The sequence below is a fragment of the Rattus norvegicus genome, chromosome 10 (genome assembly GCF_036323735.1).
Source record: "Rattus norvegicus strain BN/NHsdMcwi chromosome 10, GRCr8, whole genome shotgun sequence".
Classification (NCBI taxonomy): domain Eukaryota; kingdom Metazoa; phylum Chordata; class Mammalia; order Rodentia; family Muridae; genus Rattus; species Rattus norvegicus.
The window spans coordinates 26,596,198-26,613,425 of record NC_086028.1 but is presented as its reverse complement, the minus strand read 5'-3'; the positions used below and the strand labels follow the sequence as shown (position 1 = coordinate 26,613,425).

The following is a 17,228-nucleotide window of genomic DNA, read 5'->3' as shown; positions in this document are numbered from 1 at the left end:
TTCTCTTTTGTATAGAGGAAGGCAACTGATTTATTTGAGTTAATTTTATACCCAGCCACTTTGCTGAAGTTGTTTATCAGCTTTAGTAGTTCTCTGGTGGAACTTTTGGGATCACTTAAATATACTATCATGTCATCTGCAAATAGTGATATTTTGACTTCTTCTTTTCCGATCTGTATCCCCTTGATCTCCTTTTGTTGTCTGATTGCTCTGGCTAGAACTTCAAGAACTATATTGAATAAGTAGGGAGAGAGTGGGCAGCCTTGTCTAGTCCCTGATTTTAGTGGGATTGCTTTGAGTTTCTCTCCATTTAGTTTAATGTTAGCAACTGGTTTGCTGTATATGGCTTTTACTATGTTTAGGTATGGGCCTTGAATTCCTATTCTTTCCAGGACTTTTATCATGAAGGGGTGTTGAATTTTGTCAAATGCTTTTTCAGCATCTAATGAAATGATCATGTGGTTTTGTTCTTTCAGTTTGTTTATATGATGGATCACGTTGATGGTTTTCCGTATATTAAACCATTCCTGCATGCCTGGGATGAAGCCTACTTGATCATGGTGGATGATTGTTTTGATGTGCTCTTGAATTCGGTTTGCCAGAATTTTATTGAGTATTTTTGCGTCGATATTCATAAGGGAAATTGGTCTGAAGTTCTCTTTCTTTGTTGTGTCTTTGTGTGGTTTAGGTATAAGAGTAATTGTGGCTTCGTAGAAGGAATTCGGTAGTGCTCCATCTGTTTCAATTTTGTGGAATAGTTTGGATAATATTGGTATGAGGTCTTCTATGAAGGTTTGATAGAATTCTGCACTAAACCCGTCTGGACCTGGGCTCTTTTTGGTTGGAAGACCTTTAATGACTGCTTCTATTTCCTTAGGAGTTATGGGGTTGTTTAACTGGTTTATCTGTTCCTGATTTAACTTCGATACCTGGTATCTGTCTAGGAAATTGTCCATTTCCTGAAGATTTTCAAATTTTGTTGAATATAGGTTTTTATAGGAAGATCTGATGATTTTTTGAATTTCCTCTGAATCTGTAGTTATGTCTCCCTTTTCATTTCTAATTTTGTTAATTTGGACGCACTCTCTGTGTCCTCTCGTTAGTCTGGCTAAGGGTTTATCTATCTTGTTGATTTTCTCAAAGAACCAACTTTTGGTTCTGTTGATTTTTCTATGGTCCTTTTTGTTTCTACTTGGTTGATTTCAGCTCTGAGTTTGATTATTTCCTGCCTTCTACTCCTCCTGGGTGTATTTGCTTCTTTTTGTTCTAGAGCTTTTAGGTGTGCTGTCAAACTGTTGACATATGCTCTTTCCTGTTTCTTTCTGCAGGCACTCAGCGCTATGAGTTTTCCTCTTAGCACAGCTTTCATTGTGTCCCATAAGTTTGGGTATGTTGTATCTTCATTTTCATTAAATTCTAAAAAGTTTTTAATTTCTTTCTTTATTTCTTCCTTGACCAGGTTATCATTGAGTAGAGCATTGTTCAATTTCCACGTATATGTGGGCATTCTTCCCTTATTGTTATTGAAGACCAGTTTTAGGCCGTGGTGGTCCGATAGCATGCATGGGATTATCTCTATCTTTCTGTACCTGTTGAGGCCCGTTTTTTGACCAATTATATGGTCAATTTTGGAGAAAGTACCATGAGGAGCTGAGAAGAAGGTATATCCTTTTGCTTTAGGATAGAATGTTCTATAAATATCCGTTAAGTCCATTTGGCTCATGACTTCTCTTAGTCTGTCGACATCACTGTTTAATTTCTGTTTCCATGATCTGTCCATTGATGAGAGTGGGGTGTTGAAGTCTCCCACTATTATTGTGTGAGGTGCAATGTGTGTTTTGAGCTTTAGTAAGGTTTCTTTTACGTATGTAGGTGCCCTTGTATTTGGGGCATAGATATTTAGGATTGAGAGTTCATCTTGGTGGATTTTTCCTTTGATGAATATGAAGTGTCCTTCCTTATCTTTTTTGATGACTTTTAGTTGGAAATTGATTTTATTTGATATTAGAATGGCTACTCCAGCTTGCTTCTTCTGACCATTTGCTTGGAAAGTTGTTTTCCAGCCTTTCACTCTGAGGTAGTGTCTGTCTTTGTCTCTGAGGTGTGTTTCCTGTAGGCAGCAGAATGCAGGGTCCTCATTGCGTATCCAGTTTGTTAATCTATGTCTTTTTATTGGGGAGTTGAGGCCATTGATATTGAGAGATATTAAGGAATAGTGATTATTGCTTCCCTTTATATTCATATTTGGATGTGAGGTTATGTTTGTGTGCTTTCATTCTCTTTGTTTTGTTGCCAAGACGATTAGTTTCTTGCTTCTTCTAGGGTATAGCTTGCCTCCTTATGTTGGGCTTTACCATTTATTATCCTTTGTAGTGCTGGATTTGTAGAAAGATATTGTGTAAATTTGGTTTTGTCATGGAATATCTTGGTTTCTCCATCAATGTTAATTGAGAGTTTTGCTGGATACAGTAACCTGGGCTGGCATTTGTGTTCTCTTAGGGTCTGTATGACATCAGTCCAGGATCTTCTGGCCTTCATAGTTTCTGGCGAGAAGTCTGGTGTGATTCTGATAGGTCTCCCTTTATATGTTACTTGACCTTTTTCCCTTACTGCTTTTAATATTCTTTCTTTATTTTGTGCGTTTGGTGTTTTGACAATTATGTGACGGGAGGTGTTTCTTTTCTGGTCCAATCTATTTGGAGTTCTGTAGGCTTCTTGTATGTCTATGGGTATCTCTTTTTTTAGGTTAGGGAAGTTTTCTTCTATGATTTTGTTGAAGATATTTACTGGTCCTTTGAGCTGGGAGTCTTCACTCTCTTCTATACCTATTATCCTTAGGTTTGATCTTCTCATTGAGTCCTGGATTTCCTGTATGTTTTGGACCAGTAGCTTTTTCCGCTTTACATTATCTTTGACAGTTGAGTCAATGATTTCTATGGAATCTTCTGCTCCTGAGATTCTCTCTTCCATCTCTTGAATTCTGTTGGTGAGGCTTGTATCTACAGCTCCTTGTCTCTTCTTTTGGTTTTCTATATCCAGAGTTGTTTCCATGTGTTCTTTCTTGATTGCTTCTATTTCCATTTTAATTCCTTCAACTGTTTGATTGTTTTCCTGGAATTCTTTCAGGGATTTTTGCGATTCCTCTCTGTAGGCTTTTACTTGTTTATTAATGTTTTCCTGTGCTTCCCTAAGTGTGTTCATGTCTTTCTTGAAGTCCTCCAGCATCATGATCAAATATGATTTTGTAACTAGATCTTGCTTTTCTGGTGTGTTTGGATATTCCATGTTTGTTTTGGTGGGAGAATTGGGCTCCGATGATGGCATGTAGTCTTGGTTTCTGTTGCTTGGGTTCCTGCGCTTGCCTCTCGCCATCAGATTATCTCTAGTGTTACTTTGTTCTGCTATTTCTGACAGTGGCTAGACTGTCCTATAAGCCTGTGTGACAGGAGTGCTGTAGACCTGTTTTCCTCTCTTTCAGTCAGTTATGGGGACAGAGTGTTCTGCTTTCTGGCGTGTAGTTTTTCCTCTCTACAGGTCTTCAGCTGTTCCTGTGGGCCTGTGTCTTGAGTTCACCAGGCAGCTTTCTTGCAGCAGAAAATTTGGTCTTACCTGTGGTCCCGAGGCTCAGGTTCGCTCGTGGGGTGCTGCCCAGGGGCTCTCTGCAGCGGCAGCAACCAGGAAGACCTGTGCCGCCCCTTCCGGGAACTTCAGTGCACCAGGGTTCCAGATGGTCTTTGGCTTTTTCCTCTGGCGTCCGAGATGTGTGTGCAGTGAGCAGTCACTTCTGGTTTCCCAGGCTTGTCTGCCTCTCTGAAGGTTTAGCTCTCCCTCCCACGGGATTTGGGTGCAGAGAATTGTTTATCCGGTCTGTTTCTTTCAGGTTCCGGCGCTGTCTCAGGCACAGGGGTCCTGCCGCTCCTGGGCCCTTCCCCACGGGAGCCCAGAGGCCTTATACAGTTTCCTCTTGGGCCAGGGATGTGGGCAGGGGTGAGCAGAGTTGGTGGTCTCTTCCGCTCTGCAGCCTCAGGAGTGCCCACCTGACCAGGCGGTTGGGTCTCTCTCTCACCGGGTCTCTACCCACCTAATTTTTAAGGTTAAAGCATCTAATAAATCATTGAATTGGATGAATTATAAGGGGAGGGAATGCTCACTTTTAGGTATATCAGTTATTATGGAAGACTACTAAATTTATAACCCATAATGTATATGCATATGCCTACACCAGCAACTGCTTTCTTAGAAATATATCCAAATAGCATACTGTAGAATTATATTAAAGGATAGTATCATAGGATCTTAGTAATGAATAGACACTGGAAACACAGTCACATTCATAACCGAGGAACAAGTTATACCCGTGATACTCGTGAATTCGATGCTAAGCTATACACAACCTTGAAGGAACTGTGCAAATTCCATAGAGCCAGGACAAATGAGAAGAAAAAACAGGCTGAAGAAAAACATGTATATAATATGGTGAAAAGTGTGTTATATGCTAAAGGCCATTCATCCTGTATTTGCTTTTTTTTTTTTTTCTGTTTCTAGTAAACAATACCTTAGGAAAAATCAGGATGTTTGCTGTTTGTGGTGGTTTTCTTCTTTCTTTTTTTTTTGTAGAATTATTGGTTTATATCAAGTTACAGTTCCAAATCACAGACTATCATTGTCTATGTGTCAATGCAGAAACTTAAAAAAAATCTACTCACAACAAAAACACAGACATTGGCAGAGAAACATTACTATATGAAAGTACATTTGCTTGAGTTCAACTTCTTTCTTCATATGTGTGAAGAATCCCCTCCCTACCTTTGTAACATTACCTTCTACAGTGGGAGGGTCTTCTCAAATCAATCAGTGTAAGGAATACAAGTCACACAGACATCCCCATAGTCCTAGCCAATGTGAAAATACTCTTCTTAAGACTTCCTTTCCAGATTCTAGGTTGTATCAAACTGACCATTAGTGTTACCCACCACAATCTCTGCTTCCTCATACACCTTTGGAAGCAGACTGAGAGAGCTAGCAAGCTAAAGTCAATAGTGAGAGTAGTGATAGTATAGGGCCAAGAAACAGACTGTATGGGAACTTTCTGCTTTGTTAACGTTCAATTTACATAAATTATGATTGGAACTAAATGTCTAGGGTAATCACATAAAATAGATAATAAATAGTATCATATATAAATCAATCATTCATGATCAATTTTGACACAGACATTTAGCAACTTATGGATGCTTTCACAGCTAATTTTTAAAAATGATTTAAAATCTGGTCATATTGTACGTGAGTGTGTGTGGAATCAGTTGGAATGTGTGATTGCCTGTGAGAAAGACAATGTGGGTTCAGTAATGTTATGTTAAATTTCTGTCCTGGAAATTATATTATAAGGAGGATTTTTTTCTTGAAAAAATATAACTTAATGCATCATAAGTTTTCTGTTTCTCTAACAAAATGCCAGAGATAATTAACTTATAAGGAGTAAAGATTTATTTTAACTCATGGTCTTAAAGTTTCCAATGCAATACTGAACAGATCTGGGGATTCGTGAGCCTTTGATAGCCAGCAAAGCAATGCCTGCCCACCCTATCATGGCCAGGAAATAAAAGACATAGAGGAAGGAGCCAGATCTACATAACCCCATTTAAGAGCAAGACCTACTGACACCCCCCAAAATGCAATTTCTCATAAATGCAATCTACACCCAACAAACTTCCTCTGAATCACTTTGAATCCTTTAGCACATAAACTGTTTGGAATGCTCAGCCCCAAGACTAGGAGGTAAGATCTGTGTATCTCTCTTCTCAGGGAACATTTGCAAATACTGAGATTAAAAATGGAGAAAATGAGAGGTGACCTCAGTGATCACAACGTCAGAAAAGCAAAACAGAGAAGTGTCCATTGGTCTGGGATTCATTGAATTTAGACCCTGCTAGATGAGGCTCTCAGTGCCGGTTATACACTGAGTCATCTGGAAGGTGGAGTACTAATCCAGAGCTACTGACCACATATCTTCTTTCCCTGGTTCTTAAAAGATATCAAGGGCCTAAGCAACAGTGTGTGTGTGTGTGTGTGTGTGTGTGTGTGTGTTTGTGTGTGTGTGTGTGTGTGTGCACGCTTGCGCACACACATACATAGGCATGTGTATCTCAAGGGTGTTTTACCTTAAAGGTGAGGCTAAGATGCTTCAGATGTGTTTGGAACCCCTTGATGCTGACGCTGATAACCTTCAGCAACAGGGCTCTGATTTCCAATGAATCATTTCTCTCTATGATTCCTATCCAGTTACTTTTGAGTATTATAGGCTTAGGAATTTCAAGAGGAGCCTGTGTAGCTGGAGAGGAGGTGAACCTATATGTTGCTGGGGTAGTTTGAATCATGACTGTGTACATAGGAAGCACCCAAATTGTAGGAAAATACTATTTGTTTCAACATTCCTCTCCCTCATACACAATTCTAAGCCCATGTGAATGGCAATGGACCACTGTTTGCTGTAATCAGAACCATTTAAATAAGGGAAAAATGAGATCCTAGAGTCTCATAAGAATATAAAAAGACATCTGTTTATGCCCTGGCGATAAAATTGCAAAGGATTTTTATTTTCCTTTATGCTTCTGTTTGTCACCCACTGATAAAAGGAGATCTCTTCTCTAGGAATGGGTTCGAATGGAGAAAGCCAAGTTCAAGAGAAGGAAATGAGCCCTGATTACCAATTGTGTGAGACCCCTGTTTAACAAGGTCTAATGCCCAGTGGTGCTTCTTGATTAGTTCATTATTATTTTACCCTACACGTATGTAAGTTTTGCCTACATGTATGCCTGTGTACCATATGCATGCCTGGTGCTTGTAGATGTCAGAAGAGGTCATTGGGGATCTCTGGAAGTCGAGTTGGAAGATGGTTGTAATCCAGGATGTGGTATCTGGACATTGAACCTGAGTACTCTGGAAGAGTGAGCACTGCTCTTATCTACTGAGTTTTCTCTCTAGCCCATGTTATAGTTGTTAAATATATAGTATAGTTTTGAAAATTCTACATAGCTCAGGGCTATGCTCAATATAACCTGTCTGAACCACGACAAACCTTTCACCAGTATTACCACCTCTATACCGTAAGATGAAGGTAAACTCATCTTACATGCATTAAGAAAGAGAAAACAGCAGCATTGGTCTCTGAAATATTTAATAACTAGCGTGGGACTAGCACCCCCATCATTTACTGAGCAGTTATAAACAACCAGGATATTCCTACTGATACACACACTTGCTACATATGAGCTGGGATAAAGAAGAGGCTACATTAAAATGCCAAAGAATAATGTATTTGCAACTATTTCTCGGGCAAACAGTACCTACATCATGCCTTCCAGTTCTTTTATTGCAAGTACATTTTGAGATTCCGTGCTAGATGTAAGCATGACTCTTGCATGGAAGCAATTTTCTTTAAATCTGTCAACAAAGGTTGGATATTTGTGCTATTTTACTTGAGCCATGAATCTGCTTTCGCTTTTGTTTTAAAAGATTTATTTTATGTTTTTAGATTTAGTGTGGGTGTCGGGCAGCTTCCCCTGCAGGGAGAAGAAGGCATGAGCTCCCTTGAAGCTCGCATTGTACGCATTTAGGGGATACCTGATATGCGTGCTGGAATCCAAATTTCACTTCTTTGATAGCAGAACTCTCTTAACTGTTTAATGATCTCTCCAGCCCAAGGACCTTTTGATGAATAGACCATTTAGTGATTCCCTCCATCATCTAAACCTAAGAACTAGTATTGCTGAGAAATTAAAAGTCTGAAGTTCGACCCTGCCTGGCACAGAGTGTAAGCATCCCGGTGCAAGTGTACACTGTAACCATATTTACAGCTTATGAGCTAGAGTGTATAAGAAGCAAACATTAGCTTATCCTGGCAGGAAGACCAGAGTAGAACTTTTCTTACATCTAGTTCCTTAAATATATGATGCTACATCTCCCTGGAACAGGCTCCTCCAGTGAAACAGAAAGGCACGTCTCCATCTGTTACTTAACAGGAGAACTCAGCAAGCTGTCTCATCCTTTCTACTATTCTTCCACCTCAGTGAAACTTTGGAATATGTCATTTGCTCAAGGAGATGCCCTTCTTTTTGCCTCAAATCTTCTTGGTCCGTCGTCAGAAAACAATGAACTGCTCTCAGTGTACATTCTTTATAGCTCATTTACCAAAATCAGTTTGTGCTAAAAATCACATGTTACTGGGGTAAGGCTGATTAAACGAAAACATAATGAGGATCATAAATCCTCTCCAACAATAGCATCAATAGGATTGAAGCATCCAACTTCCCTATTTGTCAAACTCAGCAGAAGATTTTTACATCAAGCCGTGACTCAAATTGTCTCTTCCCAGAATAAACACTGTTTTCTCCACGATAGGTCCTTGATGGGGCAGAACAGAATTACATTTGACATTCATTGGATTTGGAAATTGCCATCACTGCTTAATAAGTTACTTTAAAACATTTTTCATTTGTCATTATTGTTGCTAAATTAAAAGCAAGTCAAAGATCAACAATTATTCAGTTCTTTGGGCTTCCATCAAAATAAACCCAATGGGGCCCATCAATCCTACTCCAGCCCAACTGCCTTCAAGTGCACTGCATTCTCAGTAATAACTTTTCAAAAGTAGCAGACACATAATGCTAAGATAAATTTCTCTAATTGCATGTCAACAACTACAGTGACCACATTTCAGGACATATACACATTCCATTTAATTTGTGCTCACTACTACCCACTTAATGTAGAATTTCAGAAGGAATCCAGAAGTAAATAAACATTCTAGCTAAAAGAAGAGATGTTGTATTGTTTTATCACTTGAACTCCTGGAATACTGTTGTATATAGCTCTCACTCTCTTCTTTCAAATACTAGCTTGAAAATAGCCCTTGTGTTGTTTCACAAGTAATTAAAGACTGTGAAATTCTGATAATTTTAGAAAAGGTCAAAAACATTTTCTAATATAACGATCAGTAGCAAATGGATGTAATTATATATTTCATTACACTGTTTCAAAATTCAAACTTATACACTGATCTTTCCTTTTGAAGCATTATCTCCTGTCCCCTTAAGATAAAAATTTTTAAATACTCAGAGGCTTTTCTATTCTAAATTTGTGTATACTCAAAGCATAAATTGAAAGCAAGAACTAAAAAAGGAATGCTTAATTTTTCTTATTAACTTCATATAATGACACTTGAGGGATGCAACATTTATGAAATAAGTAATGGTGATAAACTTAACAACTTGTATTATAATGTTGATTGAAAAAAGAATGCTACGGGGCTGAACAGAAGGTTGAGTTATTAAGGGTGCTTGTTCTCAAAAAGGACCCAGGTTCATTTCCCAGGTACACACTGATTGATCACAACCATCATAATACCAGTTCCAGAGAATGCAGCTCCTTCTTCTGCCTTCTATAGGTACCAGACGTGTACCAGGTACACATATATACAAGCATGCAAAACCCTTATACACATAAAATGAAATGGTCTACACTTTAAAAGAAATAATACTAAATTGCATTAAATAGCATGCAATAGAAATGTAATTATATCAATATAGTGTACATTATATACTAAATTATATAATTTATGGGATACGATACAACTCGTGTTTTTAGGTAGTGGAATAATGCCAGCATAATTTAAGTATTTTGATACTTTGTTTTCTGGAACAATAACTGCATCACCCCCACCCTTCTCTTTCTTTCCAGCACCCTCTCATGCACCCCACCCCTTTATCTCCCTAAAATTCATAATCTCTTTTTCCTTAATTGTTAACAGAGTGTTATGAATTATTATTTTATTGCAACATTTTAAAATGTGCTGAAGGCAAAAAATTACTTGGTTGATTATCAGAGGAATAAACATTCTGAATGTCTGGCTTTTTTTTTAGCTACAGCTGAGAGGAAGAACAAAGGTTTTGTGGCATCATGACCTTAAAAGAACATAAACATATGTCTAAGTTGTCTGAATTATATTTCTTTGTGAATAACTTCTCATCTATGCAAAAATAAATGCTGTGTATTAAATATCTGGGCAGTGGGCATTCAAGGAAGAGGTTGGTTTGTTAAATAGAGTAAAATTAACGAGAAGCAATTTAATTTTAATCCTGAACATCAGAGGTTTATATCTTCCAATATAATTGAACGGGAAAAGAAGGTTCCCATTAGATGTGAATAAATTAATCACATGAATTAAGGGGGGAATAGAAATGAGAGCATAACATAAAGCACCTACATGTTCTTTCCTTCTCAGTACTCCAAAAATGAATACTCAAAAGGAGAGAGAGGCACCTGGACAAACCAAGAGAAGAGCTCAGGTAACCTTTAATTCATCACCGAGTGCGGGAATCACCGTCTGCTTAGTGTATCTTCTCAGAAATGGAGTCTCATTCTCTGAAGGATAGACGCGAGTGAAGAAAGTGGCCGTGCTCAGTTCCTGTGTACATTCGATAAAAGGCCACTGGACACTCAAATGCCTTGGGCTGCCTTGTGTAGTTATTGATGAAGACAAATCTTCACACGGTCATGGGAGACCAGTGATCCTTTGCTCACATAAAGACGAAAGAAGAAGGGAGGGAGGAGAAAGTGAAGCGGATGACGGCAGGAGGTGCTGAGAGTCGCTGTGGTGCACTTAGTACTCTCCTGTATATTCATCGCACTTGCGAAGAAATGACTCTAGTTTCCAAGGAGTGTATTATAAAATTGACATTTCGGCTGCTTTGGACATAGAAGATCACTGTATACTGACAGTATATCTCCTCACACATACAAATTAAAAGTAGAACAATAGATGCCATCTATTTCTGCCTGTTATCTAAACTACCCAAGCTTCAGGAGATTATCTGATTAAAATCAGTTGTGCATACTGTAATAGTCAGGGTTCTTTAAAGTCACAGAACTTATAAAATGTCTCTATACACTAAGGGAATTTATTGCAATGACCTAGTGTGTAGTCCAACTAACCCAAAAATAGGCAGCTGTGGATGAAAGTCCAAGAATCTAGTAGTTTCTCAGTCCCATGAGGCTAGTTGTTTCAGCTGGTCATCTGTATAAGCTGCAATCCTGAAGAAGTAGGTGTCAACAGATGTGCTAGCAGGTAAGTGAAAGCAGTTGAAGAAGAATGTCTCTTCCTTCCTCCAATGTCCCTATGTAGGTCTCCAGCAGAAGGTAAGACCCAGATTAAACGTGTGCACCACCATTTTGGGGTCTGGAACTTGCTTTTTCCCCAGCTGACCTTGAACTCAAAGATCTCCTTGCCTCAGTCTCCTTGGATTAAAAGTATATACTACCTTGCCTAGACCTACGCTTTTCATAACCACTATGCCTCAATGTCAAGGTCCTAGTCAGACACCTGTATCTTCCAGCTTCAAGATCTGCATCACAGGTGTGCCCTCCATTTCTGGGTTGTAGTTCATTCCACATATAGTCAAATTGGCAGCCAGGAATATCCATCACATATACTAAGTGGAAAACAAGGCTTCTATTAATGTTGTTTTTATTTTAGAAAAGTGTCAAACAAAGAGACAACAACAACAACAAAACAACAAAACCTATCACATCATAATGTAATAACTCAAGTTGCCTGGATGAACAGACCTTTTGGGCCTGAATACTAAGAGTGGCATCCACTACTTCACAGGAGAATCAGGAACTGATGGATCTCCTTGGGCATCTGAGATGGCAGTGTCCCATCTTGGATGCTACTTGGGTTCTCACAGAAAATTTTACTCACAACATCTACAGCTTACATAGAAGCATTGTACAGTAGCAGGACTTAGAAGCTGCAGGGCATGGCAAGTACTGTCATTTGGAATCTTAAATCTCACTAGTCCCGTGGCTCGGTAGACTTCATTCAGTGGGACCATTTCTGTGATTGCTTCTGTAATTATCGCCTGGATAGTGGTTATCCTAGGGCAGCCCTCTGCTGTGGACAGACACAATCTTCCTAGTACACTCACAGCTAATGAAATCTATTCTGAATTTGGCATAGTCATGTTACCCTGAGATTGCTTCAGCGAAGTTGCCATTGGCGTGGTGAGAAAAATCTGTTCCTGAGTCTGGGGAGGCCTACGGACCTGTGAATGTGGCCATCTTTGCTGAGAAGGATGTCTGTGTGAGAAAGCTGACTGTAAGACAGTTCTCTGGCTGCACTGTGGATGTGCTGGGAATGTAATATCCTGAAATAGGGAAGATCTGGCTGGAATAGTCTAGCTCTATTCCAGTCTGTCCTACAGCTAGTGTCCTTCAACATTTTTAGACCAGTGTGTCATGCTTTTCCCTAGTTAGTATAAAACTCACGTGGGCTGCTTTTAGGGGAACCTCAGCTGCAGGAGCATTCAGATGACTTCAATGAGCCCACAGGATTCGTTCTGGAAGCTTGGGTGACGATCTTGCCCTGTTTCCTAATATTAATTGTCCCTGGCTGCCTACTTGTGAGGAATAAGTCTAGTTGTTGTGCATGTCCTGTTTTGTTAGATCCAGACATGTGATTAAACCCACTTCATAGATCCATGACTGTTTTTAGCAGTACTGAATTGACCAGACATCAAATTTGGGCATTCAAGCTTAGGAAGCAAAAATCCAACTTAAAATTTACAATTATGAAAGAGAAAATGCGTTTTGATTTTTACTGGAAAAGTTTTAATAGCATTACTATTGGTGATGGAATGACCTCTAAAGTTGTCCATCAAATTATACATAGTTTCACGTTGATGGAAAATTTCAGACATAAATTTATAGTTGCTTTGCTGATGAATAATGCTGTATCATGGAGCCTGCCTAGGAAAGGGGAATCTATTCCCTGTGGCTACAGAACTAGAACATTTAGTGTAACTTCTCATTAAAGAGACAAGGTACACCCATCTACCTATGAAAGGAGACAGTGAAAATTAAAGATTTTTTCCATCTTTATTAAATTGGGTATTTCTTATTTACATTTCAAATGTTATTCCCTTTCCTGGTTTCCAGGACAACATTCCCCTAACCCCTTCCCCTCCCCTTCTATATGGGTGTTCCCCTCTCCACCCTCCCCCCATTACCACCCTCCCCACAACAATCACGTTCACTGGGGGTTCAGTCTTGGCAGGACCAATGGCTTTCCCTTCCACTGGTGCCCTTACTAGACTTTTCATTGCTACCTATGCCGTTGGAGCCCGGGGGTCAGTGCATGTATAGTCTTTGGGTAGTGGCTTAGTCCCTGGAAGCTCTGGTTGGTTGACATTGTTGTTCATATGGGGTCTCAAGCACCTTCAAGCTCTTTCAGTCCTTTCTCTGAATCCTTCAACAGGGGTCCCGTTCTCAGTTCAGTGGGAAATTAAACATTTTTAAAGCAAATGCTAACTCTATCTAACTACTGCAGTAAGAAAATCTTTATTCAGTTCTCTATATAAATTACTTTATAATGATTATTTGGAAGTATTTTAGTTCACCCCAATGATTGTCACTTTCAATAGCTGAGATGTAATTCTCATAAGAGCAGAAAATATTTTCTCATCTTCAAATACTTCTACCAGCTAGGTGATGATATGACAATCTACACATAGATAAATATAAACAAAGTATTAGTACTTTTCAATGTTATGAATAAAAACATCATATGTAGAAAATACCGTCTCCATTTCTTTGTTAACATGAATTATTCTGAGTGACTTATAATGTGACCTGCTAACAGTCTTACAAAATATTACCACCCCAAAAATGCCTTTATTGGATGGAAGCCACATGATGCCTGGAGTTACTGTAAAAGATTTTAACTAGCAGGAGTTTGTCAGAGCTCTGGCAGCCTTCCTCAAAAAGTACAGAAAGCTGAAAGTCTCCGAATGGGTGGACACAGTCAAGCTGGCCAAACATAAAGAGCTTGTCCCGTATGATGAGAACTGGTTCTACACAGGAGCTGCTTCCACAGCACCACACCTATACCTCCGTGGTGGTGGTGTGGTGCAGGGGATAGTTCCATTACCAAGGTCTATGGAGGACGGCAGAAAAACGGAGTCAGGCCCAGCCACTTCAGCAGAGGCTCTAAGAGTGTGACCAGCGGGATCCTCCAATCCCTGGAGGAGCTGAAAATGGTGGAAAAGGACCAAGATGGCGGCTGCAAACTAAAATCTCAGGGACAGAGATCTCAACAGGATTTCTGGACAGGGGACAGGTGGCAGCTGCCAGCATGAAGCATTAGAACAAAGAATCCTGGGTTAATAAATTGCTTCATTCTTAAAAAAAATAAAAAAAAGAAAGAAGGGAAGATAGAAAATTTCAACATGTGTTCACTTCTTTCTAGTGTGTTTGTCTCGTCAGACCAATGGTAACTTTCCTGACAAACTCAGTGCCGCCAGAGTACAGAATACAATTCCTTTGGTACAAGAGGTCCATTACTGCAAGCGGGAAGATCAAGTATCTCCACAGTGCTCTTCTTGCTCAGATTCTAACGATTGTAACAGCCTAGGTAAAAGATGTGTGTGTGTGTATGTGTGTGTGTGTGTGTGTGTGTGTGTGTGTGTGTGTGTGTGGGCATGCGTTCACATTGATAAGTTGCTAATACACAACCCAGCAGGAAGAGTTTCAGGGAAAAAATGAAAATAATGATGATTATAAAGTGAGAAAGGTATTCAGATTTTTGCAGTTTTCCTCGCCTTTAGAGCAAGAAGAAAATAGATGCTAAGATTTGTTTGGTTCCTGATAAACTAGATGCTGTTATCTGTCTGATCTTAGGCTGTCTTATGTCAGTTCCAGATTCCCGTATGCAAGAATGCTTTGGTGAAGTCTGCTGAACGACCTTCCATTTGTGCTTCTGTGACACTCAACTTGATTTTAATAGTTAGAACATCTTTATTTCACTGAGTCAATTTATGTTCGTGTTGTTATGGAAAGATTAGCTACTGAAACACAAACACTGTTGTATATCTAAATTTTCCATACAGTATATTTTATCATATTTCCCCTCTCCCAAATCTTCACAGATCCTCTCCATCGTCTTACCCAAGTCAACTTATGATCTCTCTCTCTCTCTCTCTCACTCTCTCTCTCTCTCTCTCTTTCCCTCTCTCCTTCCCTCGCTCTCTCTCTCTTCCTCCTTACCTCTCTCTTTCTCTCGCTTCTTTCTTCCCTTCCTCTCTCTCTCCAGCCCCTAAAAAGAAACTAAGCAAACAAAAAGCATGGGAGATTGGTTTTGTTGTGTTTATATAAGCAGTGACACTCCTCATGAAAAATTGATTTTCCTTTTTCCCAGCAAGAATCAATTACAAATCATTTCTTGGTTAGGGAGTGAAACATGTCTACTTGCCTTTATTGCTGCTGCGATTTCAACTAGTTTGAATCTGTACAGATCAGGTATGTGCTTCCCAAGACTGCATAAGTTCAACTGCGTACATACTAATTCTTCTGGAATCCCAACATGTAGTTTAGTGATGTGTAGTATTTGGTATAGTCTTTTTAAATAATCCACTGCTATAATGAGGATCATCATTCATCATTACTAAAGGTCAGTAAAAATAAATACTCAAGCCTCTGGGTTATCTAAGAAGAAAAGCATATTTAAATAGCCAAATAATTACTTACTGAATCTGTAAATAGATATGTTCTTCTTGACTGTATACATTTTCAGTTTTTAAAGAAAACACTGCACCAAATAATTACCTACAAAGAGCATGTCCTAAGATAAGAAGATTGAGAAATAGCAATGTAGTCTTTTTCTCTCTTAAAAAAGAGTCGATTATAGGTTCAGTACCAAGTTCTGAGGCTATAACTGTGGGTAGCTGGCTAGGGTTTTGCACCAGGCATGTTTTCTCTCTCGATGATTAAGTCTGAAGCCCAATTACAAAGCTGTTAGTTACTGCTAAGGTGTCTGTCATTGCTTCTCCTGTAGGGTTATCACTCCATGATGGTTGTCTTTGCAGGTCACAGGAATCATAGCTGGTTTGTCCAGTCCCACAGGTAAGTGCTTTCCTCAACTCCTCATCAAGCACATTTCTCTTTCAACTGACATAGACTATTACAGGAAACCACAACCAAATCACATAGTTGTGAAGCCCAATAATAATGGATATATCTATAATACAATTCCTGAACCTAAGACTCAGGGAGCATTCCAGAATAGCTGCAGGAAGACGATAGAGCCAGAGTATGTAAGAATTTGCTGAACATCTTCTAGTAATTTTAGGAACTGTACCCATAAAATCTCACCAGTGTTAGGAAAACTGTAAGAGGCCTCAGTAGTACACAAAGAACTATAGGCAGTGAAGGACTTCTGAGAACAAGAGAAATAGTCTTCCCCAGAGAAGAGCACAGCATTTGGTACTCTAATAACAAATAGTCATCCCTGGAAAAATATACATGTATACAAGTAATATTACACCAACTGAGCAGGGTATATTTAGGAATACATCTATGTACATATACAGGTAATAACAAATAATTTTAAAAGGGGCTATGCATTTGACAGGAAGATGGGAAGATTTGGAGGGAAAAAAAGGAAGAAAAAAATGATGCCCCTAAATTACAGTCTGTTCTTTAAAAGGAAAAAAAGAGGAGTTAATAGAGAAGACAGGGTACTTGTGCAGCTAAGCAACAGAAATAGATGTAGAGGAGAGATCAAAGCACCAAAGAGACAGTTCCATATGTTTTCCAACCTGTCTTAGACAACTTAGGAAAGACTGAAGACTGAAATGTTCTCTGATTCTTGGTGTGTACCCTCCTCCTTCTAGATATATTTAACACGGCAGTCAGCATTCCCCAGGAGCCAACCTTTGCCTTTAAATACCTGTGCTTAACAGGAGACAGAGAGCATCCCAGTCATTTTGCCAAGACTTTGGTCAGCCATGATTCTCAGTCTTCACAGTTGCTAACAGTCATTCCACATGTCCTCAGAATAGCTCTCATCTTTCCAGCTATTAGTTTAAGGCCCACTAAGACCCTTGGCTTCTGAGGTAGAATAGAAGATTGATTTACAAGCTGCTATCAAAGAGAATTTCTTTTTTAAGTTCTCAATTCTTGAGAGACTCTTGCTGAAAAATGAAGGCAATCAACCTTCCCAAGAGACTCAGTGGGGAGGCAGAACTCTTACAGGCTAGGACTTCATAAACATTCAGTGTTCAAAAAGTCAATAATGTTAAAGCACTGACTTGATCCTAAAATAGTATTTATTATTTTTACCAAAGAAAGTAACTTTTAAAAGGCAAGCATAATCACAGTTTCTAGACTTCTTT

At 39.1% G+C, this 17,228-nt stretch overlaps 1 protein-coding gene and 1 pseudogene across 1 annotated transcript in view; both read left to right on the top strand.

Annotated features, from left to right (window-relative positions):
• Window positions 1–13,740: 13,740 nt before the first annotated feature.
• The window catches only part of LOC134480667 (glyceraldehyde-3-phosphate dehydrogenase-like), a 904,186-nt gene continuing 900,698 nt past the window's right edge, over window positions 13,741–17,228 (top strand). Inside the window, exon 1 of the mRNA XM_063270022.1 lies at window positions 13,741–14,287. The gene's annotated coding sequence lies outside the window, so the exon portion shown is untranslated. The remainder of the gene's footprint in view (window positions 14,288–17,228) is intronic.
• Window positions 13,753–14,203, top strand: Rps19-ps17 (ribosomal protein S19, pseudogene 17; annotated as a pseudogene).